This window comes from Numenius arquata, chromosome W (assembly GCF_964106895.1).
Source record: "Numenius arquata chromosome W, bNumArq3.hap1.1, whole genome shotgun sequence".
Classification (NCBI taxonomy): Eukaryota; Metazoa; Chordata; class Aves; order Charadriiformes; family Scolopacidae; genus Numenius; species Numenius arquata.
This window is the reverse complement of record NC_133615.1, coordinates 22,832,424-22,847,846: the sequence shown is the minus strand read 5'-3', so window position 1 is coordinate 22,847,846 and position 15,423 is coordinate 22,832,424.

The window sequence follows — 15,423 nt, the reverse complement described above, 5'->3', positions numbered from 1 at the left end:
ACACACACAAAAAAAACACCACACACAAAACACCCAACCGAACAATCTGGGACTCTAGAGCATGCCCTGAAGTGCCACGTCTACACATTTCTTAAATACCTCCAGGGATGGCGACTCCACCACCTCCCTGGGCAGGCTGTTCCAGTGCCTGACCACTCTCTCAGTAAAGTAATTCTTCCTAATATCTAATCTAAACCTCCCCTGCCGCAACTTCATACCATTTCCTCTGGTCCTGTCATTATTCACTTGGGAGAAGAGGCCAACACCCACCTCTCCACAACCTCCTTTCAGGTAGTTGTAGAGGGCAATGAGGTCCCCCCTCAGCCTCCTCTTCTCCAAACTAAACATGCCCAGTTCCCTCAGCCTCTCCTCATATGACTTGTTCTCTAGACCCCTCACCAGCTTGGTGGCTCTCCTCTGGACATGCTCCAGCACTTCAATGTCCTTCCTGTAGTGAGGGGCCCAGAACTGAACACAGTACTCAAGGTGAGGCCTCACCAGGGCCGAGTACAGAGGCACAATCACTTCCCTACTCCTGCTGGCCATGCTATTCCTGATACAGGCCAGGATGCTGTTGGCCTTCTTGGCCACCTGGGCACACTGCTGGCTCATGTTAAGCCGGCTGTCCACCAACACCCCCAGGTCCTTTTCTGCTGGGCAGCTTTCCAGCCACTCTTCCCCAAGCCTGTAGCGCTGCATGGGGTTGTTGTGACCGAAATGCAGGACCCGGCACTTGGCCTTATTAAACCTCATCCCATTGGCCTTGGCCCATTGATCCAACCTGTCCAGGTCCCTCTGTAGAGCCTTCCGACCATCAAGCAGATCAACACTCCCACCTAGTTTGGTGTTGTCTGCAAACTTACTGAGGGTGCACTCAATCCCCTCATCCAGATCATCAATAAAGATATTAAACAAGACTGGCCCCAAAACTGAGCCCTGAGGGACACCACTGGTGACTGGCTGCCAACAAGATTTCACCCCATTAATCACAACTCTCTGGGCCCAGCCATCCAGCCAGTTTTTTACCCAGTGAAGAGTACACTTGTCTATGGCATGATTCGCCAGCTTCTCCAGGAGAACGCTGTGGGGGACGGTGTCAAAGGCCTTACCAAAGTCCAGGTAGACAACATCCACAGCCTTCCCCGCATCGAGAAGGCGGGTCACATGGTCATAGAAAGAGATCAAGTTGGTTAAGCAAGACCTCCCTTTCATAAACCCATGCTGGCTGGCCCTGATCCCTCGGCTGCCCTGCACTTGCCGTGAGAGGTCACTCAGGATGATCCTCTCCATGATCTTTCCCAGTACCGAGGTCAGACTGACAGGCCTGTAGTTCCCCGGATCCTCCTTCCAGCCCTTCTTGTAGATGGGCGTCACATTGGCCACCCTCCAGTCATCTGGTACCTCTCCTGTTGACCAGGATTGTTGATAGATAATGGAGAGAGGCTTGGTGAGCTCTCCCGCCAGCTCCCTGAGTACCCTTGGGTGAATCCCATCTGGCCCCATAGACTTATGCATGTCCAGGTGCAGAAGCAGATCATTAACTTCTTCCTCCTGGATTACGGGGGGGTTGTTCTGCTCTCCATCCTTATCTTCCAGCCCAGGAGGCTGAACACCCTTGGGGTAGCTGGGCTGACTATTGAAGACAGAGGCAAAGGCAGCATTAAGGATCTCAGCCTTCTCCTCGTCCTTGGTCGCAGTGTTCCCCCCAGCATCCAGTAAGGGATGGAGATTCTCCCTGACTCTTTTTGTTGATGCATTTATAAAAACTTTTTTTGTTGTCCCTTATATTAATGGCCAGGTTGAGTTCCAGCTGGGCTTTTGCCTTCCTAATTTTTTTTCTCTGTATAACCTAACAAGATCTCTGTACTCCTCCTGAGTTGCCTGTCCCTTCATCCAAAGGTGGTAAACCCTCCTTTTTTCCCTAAATCCCATCAAAAGCTCTTTGTTCAACCAGGCTGGCCATTTTCCCCGCCCTTTAATTTTGCACCTCATGGGGACAGCCTGCTCCTGGGCCTTTAGGATTTCCTTCCTGAAGGACGTCCAGCCTTCCTGGACCCCTTTTCCCCTCAGGACTATCTCCCAGGGGACCCTCCCAACCAGAGTTCTGAACAGGCTAAAGTCCACCCTCCGGAAGTCCAAGGCGGAGATTTTGCTAACCCCCCTCCTTACCTCACTAAGAATTGAAAACTTGACCAATTCATGATCGCTAAGCCCAAGACGGCGTCTGACCACCACATCTCCCACTAGTCCTTCTCTGTTTGTGAAAAGTAGGTCTAGCGAGGCACCTCCCCTGGTAGGCTCACCTACCAGTTGTGTCAGGAAGTTATCTTCCATACACTCGAGGAACCTCCTAGACTGCCTGCTCTCTGCTGTGTTATATTTCCAGCAGATATCCGGTAGGTTGAAGTCCCCAACCAGAACAAGGGCTGGCGATTGTGAGACTTCAGCCAGCCGCTTATAGAATACTTCATCAACCTGCTCATCCTGGTTGGGTGGTCTATAGCAGACTCCCAGCACAAAATCACCCTTGTTAGCCTTCCCCTTCATCCTTAACCATAAACACTCAACTTCGTTGTCACTGGAATCTAGCTCTATACAGTCAAAACACTCCCTAATGCACAGAGCCACACCCCCGCCTCTCCTTCCTTGCCTATTCCTTCTGAGGAGCTTATAGCCACTCATCGCAGCATTCCAGTCTTGACAGTCATCCCACCATGTTTCCGTGATGGCGACTACGTCATAGCTGTCCTGCTGCACAATGGCTTCCAGCTCATCCTGTTTGTTGCCCATGCTACGTGCATTAGTGTAGATGCACTTGAGCTGGGCTCTCGATTTCACCCCCATCCTTGGCCCTTTCCCTCAGGCTCATTACCAGTGGGCCTGGTTTTATCCCCTTCCCCCTTTGATTCTAGTTTAAAGCCCTGTCCTGTGTCCTGTTAGCCTTGCTAACTCTTGTCCTAGTACCCTTTTCCCCTTTCGGGATAGGGTCTTCCCATCGTTCGCAAGCAGGCCCGGTGTCCTGTACATCAAGCTATGGTCAGAAAACCCAAAGCCCTGCTGGTAGCACCAGTTATGGAGCCAGATGTTGATCTGCCCGATCTTGTTTATCCATTCATCAGTCCCCAAAACTGGAGGGACAGAGGAGAACACGATTTGTGCTCCCGAACCCTTGACAAGCCATCCCAAAGCCCTGAAATCTTTCTTCATTGCCCTCAGACTTCTTCTCTCTAGCTCATCACTGTCTACCTGTAAGATCAAAAGGGGGTAATAATCTGAGGGCCATATCAGGCCAGGAAGCTTCCTGGATATATCTCTAACATGGGCCTCAGGGAGGCAGCAGACCTCCCTGTGGGAAGGGTCCGGCCTGCATATGGGACCCTCAGTTCCCCTCAGACTGGAACCACCTATAACTATTGCCCTCCTCTTGCTCCTCACAGAAGCAGTCTTAATGTGTGGAGCTGGCTGCTTCGACAACTCCCTGGATGGGGCTTTATCAGCATCCTCAATTCCCTCATCATCTATCTCCAGAGGCTTGTATCTGTTCTGTACAGGCATCTGGGTGGGCGGGGGAGGTCTGGAGGGGACTCTCCTGCTGCCCCAAGCAGGTACATGCTTCCATTCCCCTCCATCCTCTCCTAGTTCCCCTCCTTCTGCCTGGTGACAAGAGGGCAGGGGATCCTCTACCTCTCATGGAGCCTTCACCTGCTCCTTTTTCCCTAAGGATGGCAGGGTGTGGCTCCACCAATCAATTTCCTTTTCACATTCCCAAATGGTCCTCACTCTTTCCACTTCCTCCTTAAGCTCAGCCACCAGGCTGAGCAGATCATTTACCTGCTCACAGCGCACACAAGCACTGTCTTTGCTGTCCTCCTGCAGGAGTGACAGACATTCCATGCAGCCCATCACCTGGACAGCTGCATGTCTCTGCAGCAGGTCAGTTTGGGTTGCTTTATTCCTTTGGACTGTGGCTACAGACCAAGTGGAGACCATCTTGGATGTTTTCTTTCTAGCCTGCCTGCTCTCCCCTTGTTCCTCCCCTCGCACTCGCCTGTCACACACTACACTCTACAGAGGCTAGCCTCACCAACCAACTGAGGGTCTGCTCATACCACATTTGAATCTCCTGGCCACGCCCCCTCCACACCTGATTGGTTGCCGCAGGCTTCCTGGTTCCCACTGGGGCTCAGGCTGTGAGTGGGGGGTCCCTGAGCTCGGAAACCCCTCTGTACAGAAAAATCCAACCCTCACCTCGGGCTTACCTCAGTTCTTGTCGCCGGTGCTGCCGCCGCCTCGCCGACCGACTCTCAATTGATATGGACCAAAGAAGCCCAGAACGCACTTGAAATACTCAAAAAAGAACTCATGAGAGCCCCGGCTTTGGGCTTGCCTGATATAACCAACCTTTTTTGGCTCTTTTCTCATGAGAAACAAGGAATAGCTCTAGGAGTTCTAGCTCAGTGGCTGGGACCCTACAAAAGAGCCATAGCTTACTTCTCTAAAGAATTAGATGAAGTAAGTAAAGGATGGCCAGGATGTTTACGAGCAGTAGCGGCCGTAATACTAAATATTGAGGAAGCCCGGAAATTTACTTTGGGCCAGGAGATGACAGTATTGGTTTCACATACGGTATCCGCTGTATTAGAACAGGAAGGGAATCACTGACTTTCCCCATCCAGGTTCTTGAAATACCAGGCCATCCTCGTTGAATCGGATGACGTTAAAATTGAGGTGACTAATGCTGTGAACCCAGCTTCTTTCCTTAGTGGGGCAACAACTGAACCACTGACACATGACTGTTTGGAAACAATAGAGACCGTGTACTCCAGCAGACCAGATCTGAAAGAAGAACCCCTGGAGGACGCACAGGACTCCTGGTTTATGGATGGAAGTAGCTTTGTCTGACAAGGTATCCGTAAAGCTGGATATGCAGTGACCACAACAAATAAGGTAATTGAATCCCAACCATTGCCTGCCGGGACATCAGCTCAAAAGGCCGAGATTATTGCCTTGGCTAGGGCTTTGGAATTGGCAAAAGGGAAAAAAATAAATATATGGACAGACTCTAAATATGCCTTTGGAGTTGTTCATGCCCATGGAGCAGTCTGGAAGGAACGAGGATTGCTTACCGCGCAAGGAAAACAGATCAAACATGCAGAAGAAATACTTTGCCTATTGGAGGCAGTACAGTTACCAGCTAGAGTCGCCATCATGTATTGTCGAGGACATCTGAGGGGTAACACTGACCAGGAAAGAGGTAACAGATTGGCTGACTATGAGGCTAAACAGGCAGCAGAAAGAACACAGAAAGAACAAATTTTAGCCTTAATTCCAGACAATAGAGATAAAGACCTGGATGACCAGGAGGGCACTGAATATTCTAGATCAGATCAGGAGCTCATACAAGAATTAGGAGGACAAGGTTCCCTCCAGGGGATGGGCTCATTTGAGTGACGGTAGAATTATCATACCTGCCAAACTAGTGTGGGGACTTGTTAAAGATGAACACGATAAGACACATTGGGGAGCAGATTCATTATATAAATTTTTGAGTCAGAAATGGATAGGAAAGAATTTATATACCACTGTTCAACAAGTGACTCAGCAGTGTGAAATATGTTTAAGAAACAACCCCAACACAGGTAATCGAGTACAGTTAGGAACTATTGGGAAAGGAAACGTACCAGGAGACCATTGGCAAATTGATTTTTCCAAACTCCCAAGAAAAGGGGGTTACAAGTACTTATTGGTACTTACAGATACCTTTTCTGGATGGCCAGAGGCTTTTCCCTGTAGAACAAACAAGGAGAGAGAAGTGACTAAAGTGTTATTGAACGAGATAATACCTCGATTCGGGGTACCTACAGTCATCTCATCAGATAGAGGTACTCACTTCTGTGCACAAGTAGTGCAACAAGTTAGCAAACTATTGGGAATTGATTGGCAATTACACACCCCATATAGGCCGCAGGCCAGTGGGCAAGTAGAAAAAATTAATCACATGATAAAACAACAGATAGCCCAAATATGTCAAGAAGCGAATTTGTATTGGTATCAAGCATTACCCATAGTTTTGCTCAGACTATGTGTAAAGCCAAGAGCTAAAAAAAACCTAAACCCTTTGAAATATTAAATGGGTGACTGTACCAGATAGAATATAAAGGAGAAGATTTAAACCAGTTGGGAAATTCCTATTTACAAAAATATGTTATTTCTTTGGGAAAACAATTAGAGAAAATCAATAAGAGTGTCCTAGGAACCAGAGTTAAGGAATTGGACCATCCTATCCATCCCTTTACTCCTGGAAATTTGGTTTATATTGAGAATTTTTCAGGTGATCCACTAGAAGAGAAGTGGAACAGACCATTTCAAGTCCTACTGACCACCTTCACTGCAATCAAAGTAAAAGAACAGCCAGCCTGGATCCACTACTCCCGAGTGAAAAAGGCTCCAGATAAGCAGTGGACTTCTGAACCTTTAGGACCTTTAAAACGAAGATTACAAATACATTAACAATGGAAGGCTCCAAAGCGTGAGGAAGATCCCCTACTTGAGCAGAAATGGACCTCCGAATGTACTGGACCAGCAAAACTGTGATTCCGGAAATCATTGTGATCTTCTACATCACAGCTGGACAGACAGAGAACTGCATCACCCATCAAGATCTAGATGATGTCCCTGACCCTGAAGACTGGACCAGGAGTGGATACTTGGGTAATGTAGGTCTGAATATCACAGATGAAGAAACTAAGGTATACACAGTTTTAAAAATTGATGGCCAGATTAGGAGAGACTGGGGAGATTCAGAACAAATACCATCTTTTAAAATAAGAGAAAACAGCTCAGTTGATATAGCATGTAAATTTGATGTGAAGCAAGTATACCTAACCACTGTAATAATGGTTGGCATTTATGTATACAATTTAGAGGAGCCGCAACAATGCATATTCTCGGCAGTATGTACGTTTTATCGAGAATACTGTCGGGCGAAGGTTCGGCCTAAGCTAGTTCAATGATGGAAGGAGAATGACGAAATCATACCAACAAGCGGCTTTAATTTCAATCCCAATAGATATGACCACCACATATAGTACAGATAAAGCTCAAACCACTGAATCGATTACTCTCTCTCCCCAACTCATCCCCTCTCCAAAAGTGAGACGTTCAGTGGGAAAAGAAGATGAGCTATCAAATACTATTCTCAATTATAATGTACCAACAGTATATAAAAAATATGTAATATATGGGGAAAATGTAGCATGCAAAAAGGAGATAAAAGCTTTCACCTAACCATTTACCTTTAGGAGTATGGTTACTTGTACCGTATCTGAAAAGGCTGAAAAAGTCACTGTAAATATAAAATACAGTAGCACTGAAAAAGGGAAATAATGGTGAAGCACTTTATAAACTAAAAGCACTATGGAGCCTAGAAAGCCTTTCAGGAACATTTACTCCAAGTCCAATCACCATCCCTCCATTTGAACCAGCTGACTGTGCTGTAAAATACCACAACCTCTCATTCACAGACCCTTATGTGGTGAGACAATCCAATGAGCAGAAATTATTTCTGGACCCCACATATTCTTTAAAGAAGGTACAGGTAAAAGTACAAGCTGATATATCTCAGATAAAATCAGAATGCTTACCTTTTATCTCACAAAGTCTTAAAGGATGGAGGGCATGGTTACATTCCAGAGCTCACTACTCAAGGAAACAGAGAGATTTAACAGGATGGTTTGGATCTGGGGTAGGAGTTTTAAACTCCATTGATCAAGAGGTACTGATTAATAAACTGAGCACAGTCACCTCTGATTTAGGAAGGCTAGAAGTACCATTAAGGTCATCCCTAATTACTCTTGCTGAATCTCAGCAATTAACTGCTGATTTCATTTCCTTACTATCCAGTCATACTAACGAGGATTTCCAAGCAGTAGCAACTTTTGTAAAAGGACTACAGGGAAATGTCTCTATTGCTATTCAATGTGTACAGACACAGCTCTGGATACAATATGTGGTTTCTGATATAATCACGGAAGGGATGTCAGGAAACTTACCACAAGAGATTAGAGAAATTATTGCTAAGAACGATACTACCACCCCATTCAAATTAAAACATCAGGCTTGGTGGCAACTAGTTAATTTCACTTACGATGACACAAAGGAACAAATTGAAGCCTAGGTACTCACAATTCAAAAAGCAGAGGTGTGGGATATTTTCCCTATTTTAGCATTAGGGGCAATCCATCAAGATGTAGTAGTCAAACCAATAGGACACAATGTTTGGGCAAAATATAGCAATAATATAGGGAAATGGTGGACCATTAGTACTGAAGCCTGCATCCCAAAGGAACAACTTGGATATGTTTGTGAAAATGCGGTAATTGAAAACAAAGATCTGTGCTTAGACACAGGACAGTACATGTACTTTCGAGATGCTTCCCTTGGGGCATGCTCAATCACAGGTATCTTATGTAGGGAAAGGATGTGCCTGTATAAGGACTAGTTGTGCTAATGTTAGTATTGATACTTGTGAAGAAGAAACTAACTTTTGTGTTTGTAATTTTACCAAGATACAAGGTTGTGATTTTAACTATTCTGTTCTTATAACCACCTCTCAGTTGATCTCTGACGGTTACATGTGATTCAGAAAACGAACGGTTACAGGTTGTTAGTGCGGATGTATTACAGTCTGGGAAAGAACAAAAGCTCGGGGCCCCAGCATTCCAAGATAAAGAAATGGCCTTGTGTATAAGATAGCGGGAGCAGCTGCATGCTAAGGAGGTGCTGAGGAGGAACCTAACTGTCTGGGAAAGGTGTCCATCTGGTCAGGACAGGGGAGGAGATTTTTGATAATGAGTTCTTAGAAATAATTAGAATAGTAACGCCTTTAATTATAATAACCTGCCCACCTTAATGAATATGTATGCTTTTCACCATAAATGGATGCTTGCTTCACAAACCAGTGTGCAAGTTTGGTGGAGAAATCCCCCTTGCACCCAGCGCTGCAATAAACATACCTGCTTTATAACTCTCTGCGAGTTGTAAGGTTTGTTTCCGCGCGTCAATTTGGCAACCCAGATGGGACCCCCTCTGTCCGGTTGCGGGACCTGCTGAGGACGGGACTCCTCTGGGCGCCCCCGAGATTTCTCGGAAGGACTCCCCAACTCATCCAGATCACTGCGGAGACAGACAAGGACCATCTCCTGCAGACCAGGTATGTTCAGGGTTTCTTAGGGGGGGGACCTGTAAGCCGTGAGGAGACGTCCTACGCGTGGTAAAGAGTCGGTGTACTCGCCCTGGGGTATGCTCAAGCTTGGGCTAATGGTGTGGGATCCCTGGGTTTTGGGTTTTGTGTTAGTGTGTGGAATTGTAATATTGTTGATTATTTGTTGTATTTGTCATAAGGTACCCCTACCGTGTTATTGTCTGTAATTGTTGTATGAGTGAACTGAGTGATTGAGACGCGGCATAGCTGCGGAGCGAGTGCGGAGTTCCGATCCGTGGTTCCGTGTTCTCCGTGAGGAGAGCGGCCGGAGACGAACGAAGCGTATGACAGACTGTACAGAAGCATTGTGTGAATCTAATATTGAGAATATTAAGTGGCAGTGTCTTGGACATTCGGATAACGTTTGTGATCCTATTTTTGTCTTAAAGTGCTTTGCTTGTAATACGGAGGTTTGGGTAGATCAGGAGGACGATTTTTGGTGTCCACAGTGTGGTAGCTGGACTGAGTGGGAAAAGATCGAGCGGGTGGGAGAGTTGAAACAAGTAATCTGTGGAGACATAGCCTACCCCTGGAGATAAAGGTAGCGGCAGCGGGGGGGTAACACCTAAGTGACACACGGAGATCAGGATCGCCTCTGAACTAAGGGGGTAAGGGAACATAAAATGGGCAATAATCAAGGAAGTGAGATACTGAAAAGGAGTCCCCTAGGGTGTATTTTAGCACACTGGAAGGAGATCGGGGGCTCACCAGGTGGCAGCGTGAACAAGAAAACCTTAATTAAATATTGTAATCAGTGGTGGCCCCTTTACAAATTAGATGATCAAGAGAAATGGCCCCTTAATGGGACTCTTAATTACAATACTATACTACAATTAATGCTGTTCCTTAGAAGGGAAGGAAAGTGGGATGAAGTCATATATGCGGATATGTTTTTCACCCTTTGGAACCACCCAGAGTACCAACGGGACTGCGGGCTATTACCTCCACAAGACCCGATGGTACTAGCCTTAGAGAAAGAAAGAAGAAATGAAAGGTAATATAAAAAGATGTTGTTCAGCCTGTAGCATAGGGCAGAGATGCATAAAGCCTGAAAAGATTCAGGATCCTAAAGAAGACGATTTTCTTGACAATTACTTACCACCGGTTAGGGGAATAGAAGACCGTTGGGAGGGGGTAAAGGTTCCTCAAGAAGATAGGGAAACTGAAGCTGATTCCAAAACTGAATCCAAAACCCCACCTGACAGCCCTGTATCGTCCCGTACTCGGAAAAGGACAGAGCAAGCATTGATTCAGGCACCCTTAAGGGAAGCCGTGGGTCCGGACGGACTACCTGTAATGATAAAAGTCCCTTTTTCCTCATTTGATTTAGAAACCTGGAAAAGCGTGGCAAAGAACTATCGGAATGATCCCGTAGGGGTTACTAGACATTTTCAGTTTCTGGTAAAGCAGCATAACCCTGACTGGAGTGATATCCAGTTATTATTAGATCACCTAACAGAAACTGAGAAACAACTGGTTTTAAAAACTGCTCACAATATAGCCACGGACCAACTGAAAGATTCAGGAAGGGACATTAAAGAACACTTCCCTTTGCAGAACCCTCACTGGAACCCAAACAGGACCACTCACTCAGAGGCGCTAGAAACTTACAGAGATTGGATTATAACAGGGATGGAGAGGGCTATCCCGAAAGCCATTAACTGGTCAATGCTGTATGCTGTAAGACAAGGGCCGAAGGAGAGTCCCTCAGAGTTTCTGGATAAATTACGAGATGCAATGAGACGCTACACCCCCTTGGACCCGGGATCAGAGATAGGAATCCAGCAGTTAGTGTCTCTCTTTTTAGGGCAGTCTGCCAATGATATCCGGAGGAAGCTGCAAAAACTGAGAACAACCGACAGCAGGAATCTAGAGACTCTGTTAGATGAGGCATGGAGAGTGTTTAACAACCGGGAGGAGGAGGATAAGAAAAGGGACAGACGGGCACTGGTGGTAGCAATACATGGGAGGGGGGAAACGAAAGCAGGGAATTTTAGGAAACCATTGGAAAGAGATCAATGTGCATGGTGTAAGCAGAGAGGGCACTGGAAGAATGAGTGCCCAAAAAGACGAAAAGAAAAAAAATTCAAGCCCATTATAAAGATGATTGACGGGGACCGGGGGAATCTACCCTAGCGGATCCACTGGTTACCCTAAGGCTAGGGAAAAAGCAACAAGAAATAGAATTTTTGGTGGATACAGGAGCAACGTATTCGGTTTTAAATCAAGCTCTGACCCCTATTGATACTGATTTTATAACAGTAACAGGAGCCACTGGCTGGAGTGAAAAGGCATATTTTCTCAAACCTCTTAAGTTCAAATTGGGAAAACAATTGGGGATACACAAATTTTTATATCTGCCAAATTCACCGAAACCCCTGTTAGGGCGAGATTTATTAGAGCAATTGGGAGCAGAAATTAAATTCAAAAAAGGGAAAATGGAACTCCGGATAAGGGAAGATCAACTAATTGAAATACTAAGTTTGGCCCTAATAGGAACTCCCATTTCTACAGGAGTGCCTGAGGAGATTAAAGCCCAAATTTATCCGGGGGTATGGGCCTCGGGAGTGCCGGGGAGAGCAAAAAATGCTTCCCCAATAGTGATAAAGCCTCAACAAGGAGCACGACCGGTGAGAGTTAAATAGTATCCCCTTAGAATAGAGGACAGGGAGGGGATCCGACCAACTATAGATCGGTTTATTGAGTATGGGCTGCTGAAAGAATGTGAATCAGAGTATAACACTCCAATATTACCTGTTAAGAAGCCGGATGGTAGCTATCGCATAGTGCAGGACCTCAGAGCTATCAACAGACTTGTTGAGGATTTGCATCCGGTAGTGGCAAATCCATACATTCTTCTAACTAAACTGGTACCTGAATTGGCATGGTTTACCGTTTTGGACCTAAAGGATGCCTTTTTCTTCATGCCTTTGAGCCCAGAGAGCCAGCTTTTATTTGCATTCAAATGGGAAAACCCAGAATCTGGGAGGAAAACACAGCTTACATGGACTGTGCTACCGCAGGGCTTCAAAAATAGCCCGACACTTCTTGGAAATCAGCTAGCTAAAGACTTGGAACAGTGGAAACGCCCGCTTGGGTCAGGAGTGGTTTTGCAGTATGTGGACGATATATTACTCGCCACTGACACCAGAGAAACATGCATAAAATGGACTGTGAGCCTGTTAAATTTTCTTGGACTTAATGGCTATAAAGTTTCTTCACAGAAAGCACAGATAGCCCAGCAGCAAGTGACCTATCTGGGATATGAAATAACCGCAGGCCAACGGACACTGGGGAAGGAGAGGAAGGAGGCCATCTGCCAGACACCTCGACCACAGACGCCTAAGGAACTTCGAACCTTCCTAGGCATGACAGGATGGTGTCGTCTCTGGATATATAACTACGGACTTTTGGTAAAGCCTTTATACGAGTTATTAAAATCTGACTCAAAGAATATTATGTGAAATAGAGAGGCAGACAAAGCCTTCCATCAATTAAAAAAGAGGTTAATGGAAGCACCTGCCCTGGGATTACCTGACACTACTAAACCTTTCTGGTTGTTTTCCTATGAAAAGCAAGGAATGGCCTTAGGAGTCCTAGCTCAGAATCTGGGACCCTATCGAAGGGCGGTGGCATACTTCTCCAAACAGCTTGACGAAGTAAGTAAAGGGTGGCCCAGCTGTCTCCGAGCGGTGGCAGCAGTGGTAATAAACATCCAAGAGGCCCGTAAGTTCACCCTAGGCCAGAAAATCACAGTTATGGTATCACATACCATCTCAGCAGTACTGGAAGTAAAAGGGGGGCATTGGCTTTCGCCTCAGAGGTTTCTTAAGTACCAGGCTATCCTGATAGAGCAAGATGATGTAGAAATAACAGTAACTAATATTGTCAACCCAGCCTCTTTCCTCAGCGGAACCGAAGGAGAATCAGTGACCCATGACTGCTTGGAAACAATCGAGGCGGTGTACTCCAGCCGACCAGACCTGAAAGAAGAACCATTAGAGGATGCAGAGGATTCCTGGTTCACCGACGGGAGCAGCTTCATTCAACAGGGGATACGCAAAGCTGGCTATGCGGTAACCACCACAGAGAAGGTAATAGAATCCAAGGCCCTGGCCCCAAATACATCAGCTCAAAAGGCTGAGATTATAGCACTAACCCGAGCCCTGGAATTGGCCAAAGGGAAACGGATAAATATCTGGACAGACTCTAAATATGCTTTTGGGGTGGTGCATGCTCACGGGGCGGTCTGGAGAGAAAGAGGACTCTTATCTACACAAGGGAAACACATAAAACATGCTGAAGAAATTCTCAAACTCTTGGATGCAGTATTACTGCCTACCAAAGTGGTTATCATGCACTGCAAGGCTCACCAAAAAGGGAACACCGCTGTGGAACTGGGTAACGCACTGGCAGACCGAGAAGCCAAAAGGGCAGCAGAAATGGGTAATGCAGAAATACAATCCTTGGTCCCAGATGGTAAGATACAAATTGACGACGAACCTAAATATTCTAGGGATGATCACAAATTGATCAAAGAATTAATGGGAAAATTGAAGGGAAATGGGCCAAAACCCCACAGGGAAAAATAATAGTGCCTTTTTCGTTATTATGGGCAGTGGTCATGGCAGAACATAGAAAATCCCATTGGGGAACAGAGGCACTTTACAGATACCTGAGTAGGCTAATATGTGCTCGAAATCTATATGCCACTGTCAAACAAGTCACTCAGCAGTGTGAGGTATGTTTACAGAACAACCCTAGGACAGGCCCCAGAGTCCAATTTGGCCAGATAGGGAAGGGAAACTATCCGGGACAACAATGGCAAATTGATTTTTCAGAACTTCCAAGAAAAGGGGGGTTTCGATACCTATTGGTGTTAACTGATACCTTTTCAGGATGGCCAGAGGCATTTCCCTGTCGAACCAACAAAACAAGAGAAGTGGTCAAAGCATTATTGCATGAAATTATACCAAGGTTCGGGGTTCCCGCAGTAATTTCCTCGGACCGAGGATCTCATTTCACTGCAAGGGTTGCTTCGAAAGTAAGCAGATTATTGGGTATAGACTGGCAACTTCACACCCCATACAACCCACGATCGAGTGGTCAAGTAGAAAAGATGAATCACTTGATCAAAATGCAAATTGTGAAGCTAGGCCAGGAAGCTAACTTGGCCTGGCCTCAATCACTACCATTAGCCCTTCTCAGGATAAGAACAAAACCCAGAACCAAAGAAGGTTTGAGCCCCTTTGAAATACTCTATGGGAGACCATATAGTGTACAAGACGGAATATCCACAGAGCTGGGGAATGAAATACTAACAGATTACCTGATAAATTTACAAAAGCAGCTCCGAGAGGTAGAAAAACTGGTTCTGGGAACAAGAGCTCGTGGGCTGGATGGACCAGTACACGAGATCGAACCTGGGGATTATGTATATGTTAAGTCTTTTACAGATTCACCACTGAAGCCAAAGTGGGAAGGTCCCTTCCAGGTACTGCTGACCACTCACACGGCCATAAAGATCAAGGAACAAGCCGCTTGGATCCATTGGACTCGCGTCAAGAGGGCTCCAGAACCCCAATGGACATCAACACAGACTGAACCCCTGAAGCTTCGCCTCCAACGAAAAGATGGACATTAGTAACATTGATAATCGTCAACATGCCGGGACTTTGTATTTCGGGGGGAGGGACATGGGATGTGAATACGTATATACGAAGTCTGGAAACATTGGTAAATGCTACTAATCTGTCAGATTGTTGGGTATGTACTACCCTACCCAAAGGAGAAATGAAATTACCTCTATATGGGGTGGCAGCAAGCAATTGGAACAATGCCAACGGAACCTGGCCTAAATTTTGGGCAAAAGGGGGAGATGAGTCGAATGGGTATTGTGAGTATGATGATAATATTTACCCCTTAGGACCCAGATTTGATTTACAAGTGTTGAAAGAAAAGCTTGTTGTGTTAATTAGCAGTAACAATTGTACCTGGGAACCTCGTGGTTACCTTACTTGGCTTGGCTTAAACAACTGTTTATCTTTCTAGTAGCAATACTTGTGTTAGGAATTTTAGTGTGTGCATTAACTAGATGTCTTATGTGTTGTACCGGGGGGGCCAAAGATGAATACATTCAATGGAAGAAGCATCAGCTCCGT